The sequence below is a fragment of the Cynocephalus volans genome, chromosome 10, assembly GCF_027409185.1.
Source record: "Cynocephalus volans isolate mCynVol1 chromosome 10, mCynVol1.pri, whole genome shotgun sequence".
In the NCBI taxonomy this organism is placed as follows: domain Eukaryota; kingdom Metazoa; phylum Chordata; class Mammalia; order Dermoptera; family Cynocephalidae; genus Cynocephalus; species Cynocephalus volans.
This window is the reverse complement of record NC_084469.1, coordinates 122,970,177-122,978,130: the sequence shown is the minus strand read 5'-3', so window position 1 is coordinate 122,978,130 and position 7,954 is coordinate 122,970,177.

Sequence of the window (7,954 nt, the reverse complement as noted above, 5' to 3'; positions counted from 1 at the left end):
AGATTGCCAGCCAAGAATACTCTACCCTGCAAGGCTATCCTTCCGAAATGAAGGGCAAATAGTATATTTCTCAGACAAACAAAAACTGCGGGAGTTCACTACCACATGACCACCCTTACAAGAAATCCTCAAGGGAGTACTGGGTTTGGTTCCTGAAAAATAACTACCACTGCCATAAAAACCCAAGAAAAATCAATACCCACTAGTATAATAAAAATGGCATTCATGAAGAGAAAACAAGCAAACAAAAACGCTATCTACAACAAACACAGAAACCAAACAGTAAACCAGAAAGCAAGGAACAAAAGACACCTAAGACAACCAAACAACCAATAAAATGCTAGGAATAAATCAACACCTTTCAATAACAACTCTTAATGTAAAAGGCTTAAATTCCCCAATGAAAAGACACAGACTGGCTGACTGGATAAAAAAGGAGGACCCAACTATATGCTGCCTACAAGAGACCCACCTCACCCATAAAGATTCACACAGACTAAGAGTGAAAGGATGGAAAAAGATTTACCATGCAAACAGAAAAGAAAAACGAGCTGGAGTAGCTATTCTTATATCTGACAAAATAGACTTTAAACTAAAAACCATAAAAAGAGACAATGAGGGACACTACTTAATGATAAAAGGACTGATCCATCAAGAAGACATAACAATCATAAATATGTACGCACCCAATGTTGGAGCAGCCAGATTTATAAAACAAACTCTATTAGACCTAAAGAAGGAAGTAGACACTAATACCATAATAGCAGGGGACCTGAACACCTCACTGTCAATAATAGACAGATCATCTAGGCAAAGAATCAGTAGAGAAACACAAGATCTAAACAAGACTCTAGACCAATTGGAATTGGCAGATATCTACAGAACATTCCACCCAACAACCTCAGAATATTCATTCTTCTCATCAGCACATGGATCATTCTCCAGGATAGATCACATATTAGGTCACAAATCAAGTCTCAATAAATTCAAAAAAATTGGAATTATCCCATGTATCTTCTCAGACCACAATGGATTAAAACTAGAAATTAATAACAAACAAAACTCTGGAAACTATACAAACACATGGAAATTAAACAGCATTCTACTTAATGACATATGGGTCCAAGAAGAAATCAAGCAGGAAATCAAAAAATTTATTGAAACTAATGAAAACAATGATACATCATACCAAAACCTGTGGGATACTGCAAAAGCAGTATTGAGGGGGAAATTTATTGCATTAAACGCTCACTTCAGAAGAATGGAAAGATGGCAAGTGAACAACCTAACACTTCACCTTAAAGAACTAGAAAAACAAGAACAATCCAAACCTAAAGTTAGCAGACGGAAAGAAATCATTAAGATCAGAGCAGAACTGAATGAAATTGAAAACCAAAAAACAATTCAAAAGATCAACGAATCAAAAAGTTGGTTTTTTGAAAAGATAAATAAAATTGACAAACCATTAGCAGGGCTAACAAAAAAAAAGAAGAGAGAAGACTCAAATAACAAAAATTAGAAATGAAAAAGGTGATATTACAACTGATTCATCTGAAATACAAGGAATCATTCGAGACTACTATAAACAACTATATGCCAACAAATTTGAAAATCTGGAGGAAATGGATAAATTTCTGGACACACACAAGCTCCCAAAACTGAACCATGAAGACGTAGAAAATTTGAACAGACCAATAACAAAGGAGATTGAAGCTGTTATCAGAAGGCTCCCAACAAAGAAAAGCCCAGGACCAGATGGATTCACAGCAGAATTTTACCAAACATTCAAACAGGAATTGACACCGATTCTTTACAAACTATTCCAAAAGATTGAAACGGATGCAAATCTCCCAAACTCATTCTATGAAGCAAACATCATCCTGATACCAAAACCAGGTAAAGATATAACCAAAAAAGAAAACTACAGGCCGATAGCCTTGATGAATATAGATGCAAAAATCCTCACTAAAATACTAGCAAACAGAATACAGCAACACATACAAAAAATTATTCATCACGATCAAGTGGGATTCATCCCAGGGATGCAAGGTTGGTTCAACATACGCAAATCAATAAATGTGATACACCATATTAATAAAATCAAACACAAGGACCATATGATCATCTCTATAGATGCTGAAAAAGCATTTGATAAAGTTCAGCATTCATTCATGACAAAGACCCTCTATAAGTTAGGTACAGAGGGAAAGTATCTCAACATAATTAAAGCCATATATACCAAACCCACTGCCAATATCATCCTGAATGGGGAAAAACTGAAAGCTTTTCCATTAAGAACAGGAACTAGACAAGGATGCCCACTCTCACCACTCCTATTTAACATAGTGTTGGAAGTACTAGCCAGAGCAATCAGAGAAGAGAAGGAAATAAAGGGCATCCAGATTGGAAAAGATGAAGTCAAACTGTCCCTGTTTGCAGATGACATGATCCTATATATCGAACAGCCTAAAACCTCTACAAAAAAACTGCTGGAATTGATAAATGATTTCAGCACAGTAGCAGGATACAAAATCAACACACAACAATCAGTAGCATTTCTTTTCTCCAATAGTGAACATGCAGAATGAGAAATCAAGAAAGCCTGCCCATTTACAATAGCCACCAAAAAAATAAAATACTTAGGAATTGAGTTAACCAAGGAGGTGAAAAATCTCTATAATGAGAACTACAAACCACTGCTGAGAGAAATTAGAGAGGATACAAGAAGATGGAAAGATATCCCATGCTCTTGGATTGGAAGAATCAACATAGTGAAAATGTCCATACTACCCAAAGTGATATACAAATTCAGTGCAATCCCCATCAAAATTCCAAAGACATTTTTCTCAGAAATGGAAAAAACTATCCAGTCATTTATATGGAACAATAAAAGACCACGCATAGCCAAAGCAGTGCTGAGCAAAAAAAATAAATAAAGCTGGAGACATAACACTACCTGACTTTAAGCTATACTACAAAGCTATAATAACCAAAACAGTATGGTACTGGCATGAAAACAGACACACTGACCAATGGAATAGAATAGAGAATCCAGAAATCAACCCACACACTTACTGCCATCTGACCTTTGACAAAGGCATCAAGCCTATTCACTGGGGAAGGGACTGCCTCTTCAGCAAATGGTGCTGGGATAACTGGATATCCATATGCAGGAGAATGAAACTAGATCCATACCTCTCACCGTATACTAAAATCAACTCAAAATGGATTAAGGATTTAAATATACACCCTGAGACAATAAAACTTCTTAAAGAAAACATAGGAGAAACACTTCAGGAAATAGGACTGGACACAGACTTCATGAATACGAACCCAAAAGCACGGGCAACCAAAGGAAAAATAAACAAATGGGATTATATCAAACTAAAAAGCTTCTGCACAGCAAAAGAAACAATTAACAGAGTTAAAAGACAACCAACAGAGTGGGAGAAAATATTTGCAAAATATACATCTGACAGGATTGATATCCAGAATATATAAGGAACTCAAACAACTTTACAAGAAGAAAACAAGCAACCCAATTAAAAAATGGGCAAAAGAGCTAAGTAGGCATTTCTCTAAGGAACATATACAAATGGCCAACAGACATATGAAAAAATGCTCAACATCATTCAGCATCCGGGAAATGCAAATCAAAACCACACTGAGATACCATCTAACCTCAGTTAGGATGGCTAAAATCCAAAAGACTCTGAACGATAAATGCTGGCGAGGTTGTGGAGAAAACGGAACTCTCATACATTGTTGGTGGGACTGCAAAATGGTGCAGCCTCTATGGAAAATGGTATGGAGGTTCCTCAAACAATTGCAGATAGATCTACCATATGACCCAGCTATCCCACTGTTGGGAATATACCCAGAGGAATGGAAATCATCAAGTCGAAGGTATACCTGTTCCCCAATGTTCATCGCAGCACTCTTTACAATAGCCAAGAGTTGGAACCAGCCCAAATGTCCATCATCAGATGAGTGGATACGGAAAATGTGGTACATCTACACAATGGAATACTACTCAGCTATAAAAACGAATGAAATACTGCCATTTGCAACAACATGGATGGACCTCGAGAGAATTATATTAAGTGAAACAAGTCAGGCACAGAAAGAAAAGTACCACATGTTCTCACTTATTGGTGGGAGCTAAAAATTAATATATAAATTCACACACACACACACACACACACACACACACACACACACAAAACCAGGGGGGGGGGAAGAAGATATAACAACCACAATTACTTGAAGTTGATACGACAAGCAAACAGAAAGGACATTGTTGGGGGGGAGGGGGGGAGGGAGAAGGGAGGGAGGTTTTGGTGATGGGGAGCAATAATCAGCCACAATGTATATCGACAAAATAAAATTTTTTAAATAAATAAATAAATAAATAATAAATAAAAATAAAAATAAAAAAAATAAAAATAAGCAAAGAAAAAAAAGTATTACATTTCTTCTCCAGCTCCTTACTGGCACATGATGTGTACAGAGCCATCCGAACTGAGAGGACTTATTAGCTGCCATAGGGAGTGGGACTGGGCAGGCCCTGGCAGACTGCAGCACTGGCTCCTCCAGGGAAGGCAGGCCTGCTCCTTCACCACTGAACTCTGAGGACACCCAGAGTTCAGTACTTGGTGCAGTTCTTTCAGTCCACCTTCACTATCACCAACCAACAGGTATAGGAATGCTGGTCAGAACTTTCTCCATTCTTGTGGACTTCAGGGCTCTGGCTTCAATAGTTCAATCTTCCCCCTGCACAGATTGCCTAGCAACTGAAGATGGGAAAGTAACAGAATGCTATTCTTGTGCAAGATAAGGGGAATGATGCCAGCAACTCCAAAGATAAGGAACAGGAGGCTGCAAGGCACCTGGAAATCTTACACTTCCACAGCCTTTCTCTCTTTGGCATAGCTCCACTTTTGCCCCTAAGTTCCTTATAAGCTTTAACTGTCTCCCTCCCCCACCCCAGGATTGTGGAGAAAGCAGCTGCACAGCACTCAGATGGATCAATACTCTGCCCAATCCCTGTGAGTAACCACCCATCAATATAATAATAGTAATAGTAATAATAGATTCTCCTTATAAACCATATGGAGTTGCCTGCTTTGTTCTTTGGTCTCAAGATACCTTCTTAGTTTGAAGGGCATTATACTGTTAGCTCACACTTGGACGAGGGGCCAGCCAGCCCTGGGAGCCTGACTGGTTCTAGTGTCTAGCCCCTTCAAGTCGGAGCCCACCCCTCTTTTCCTCTCAGTAAATCCACACAGAGGAATTGTGCAGCTTTTCTTTTTTAAATCCTTAAATCACAAAGGGTCTGATTACATTCTCTTTCTCAAGCAATAAATACTACTATCTCCTTCCAAAAGGAACTTGTAGTGCTAAAGCAGACATAGACAATATGTAAACAAATGGACTTGGCTGTGTTCCAATAACACTTTATTGACAAAAACAGGCCGCTGGCAGATTTGACTTGCAGACCATAGATTGCCACCCTCAGATCTACACATAAGCCCAAATGATTGTCTTTTTGCCTTTCTGATTATTATTGAGGCAAGTCTAGGCCTTTCCCCAGTTGTATTTAATTATTCCATGCTGCACGTTAATCATTGATGGAGTTTGGATGTATTGTCCCCTCCAAAACTCGTGTGGAAATCTGATCTCCAATGTGGCAGTGTTGGAAACTGATTGAGTTGTGGGGGCAGATCCCTCATGAATGGATGAATGCTCTCCCTGGGGGAGGAGGGGTAGTGAGTGACTTCTCACTTGATTAGTTCCCATGAGAGCTCGTTGCTTAAAAAGACCCTGGAACCTCCTCTCTCTCTCTCTTGCTTCCTCTCGCCATGTGATCTGCTTGCACCCACCTCTGCCTGTCACTTTCCACCATGAGTAGAAGCAACCTGAGGCCCACGCCAGATGCAACTGTCCCAGAATCATAAGCCTAATAAACCTCTCTTCTTTATAAGTTACCCAGTCTCAGGTATTTCTGTTATAGCAACACAAAACGGACTAAAACAGAAAATTGGTACTGAGGAGTGGGGTGTTGCTATACAGATACCTGAAAATGTGGATGAAGCTTTGGAACTGGGTAATGGGCAAAGGTTGGAGGAATTTGGAGGACTTAGAAGAAGAGAAAAAGACGAGGGAAAGTTTGGAATGTCTTAGAGACTTATGTGGTGGTGAGCAGAGTGCTGATAGAAAAGTGGACAGTAAAGGCCACGCAGATGATGAGGTCTCAGATAGAAATGAGGAACTTATTGGGCATTGGACAAAAGATTACCCTTGCTACACCATAGCAAGGAATTTGGCTGCACCGTGTCCATGCCCTTGGACTTTGTGGAAGGTGGGACTTAAGAGTTGTAAACCAGAACATTTGGCAAAAGAAATTTCTAAGCAGCAAAGCATTAAGGAAGCTGCATGGTGGCTTTTAACAGCCTACTCTGACTTATGGTGGCAAAATCATGATGTAAAGCCAGAATTTAAAAGGGAAGCAGAGCATAAAGGTTTGGAAAATTTGCAGCCTTGCCATGCAGTAAAGAAGTGGAGAGCTGGAGAACAATGCAAGTGTGAAGCAGATAAACTGGTTGCTAAAGACATTATCTTGGCAGTGAGGCAGCCAGATGCTAATAGCAGAGAAAATGAGAGGAAAGCCCTTCAGGCACTTCAGAAGTCTGGAAGGGTGCCCCACCCATCACAGACCCTGAGGCCTAGAAGGATTGAGTTATCCTGGAGGACAGACCTGGAGCACAGCTGCCCTTGGGATCCTGCTCCCTGCATCCCAGCTGCTCTGGCTGGAGCGGCCCCATGTGTGGTTCATGCAGCAGCCCTGGAGAGTAGAGGCCCAAAACCTCAGTGGTGTCCAAGTCGTGTTAAGTCTGCAGGCCAGCAGGATGCAAGAGCGGTGGAAGCGTGGCAGCCTCCACCCAGATTCCAGAGGATGTATGGAAAAGCCTGGGGGCCCAGACAGAGACCTGCTGCCAGGGCTGAGCCACCGCAGAGGTCATCTGCTAGAGCAATGCCAAGCAGAAAAGTGGAGTCAGAGCCCCCACAGGGAGCCCCCACCAGGGAAATGTCTAGTACAGCCAAGGCAGTGGGGCTGCCAGCAGGACACCAGAACTTCAGGGCCACTGGTAACGTGCAATGCAGGCCTGGAAAAGCCACAGGCACCAGCATGGCCCACTGGGCTATGCCTGGCAGAGCTGAGGGAACAAGGCTGCCTGATGCTTTGGGGGCCCAGATGCCCAATTGTGCATAGGACGCAAGACTTGGAGTCAAAGAACATTATTTTGGAGCTTTAAGATTTAATGTCTGCCCTGCTGGGTGGTTTCAGACTTGTTTGGGGCCTGTTTCTCCTTTCTTCTGGCCTATTCCTCCCTTCTGGAATAGGAATGTGTACCCAATGTCTGTTCCACCATTGTATCGTGGCAGTAGATAAATTTGGTTTTGTTTTTCAGGTTCACAGCTGGAAGGACTTTTGCTTTTGGTCTCGGAGGAGACTTTGGACTTTGGACTTTTAAGTTGGTGCTGGAGCAAGCTAAGACTTTTGGGACTGTTGGGATAGAATGATTGTATTTTGTATGTGAAAATGACATGAGTTTTGGGAGGCCAGGGTTGGAATGATGGAGTTTGGATATATTGTCCCCTCCAAAACTCATGTGGAAATTTGATCTCCAATATGGCACTGTTGGAAACTGATTGAGTCATGTGGGCGGATCCCTCATGAATGGATTAATGCTCTCCCTGGGGGAGGAGGGGTAGTTTGTGAGTTCTTGCTCTATTAGTTCCCGCAAGAGCTTGTTGCTTAAAAAGACCCTGAAACCTCCTCTCTCTCTCTCTCTTGCTTCCTCTCTCTTGCTTCCTGTCACCATGTGATCTGCTTGTATCCACTGGCTGCCTGCCACTTTCTGCTATGAGTAGAAGCAGCCTGAGGCCCATG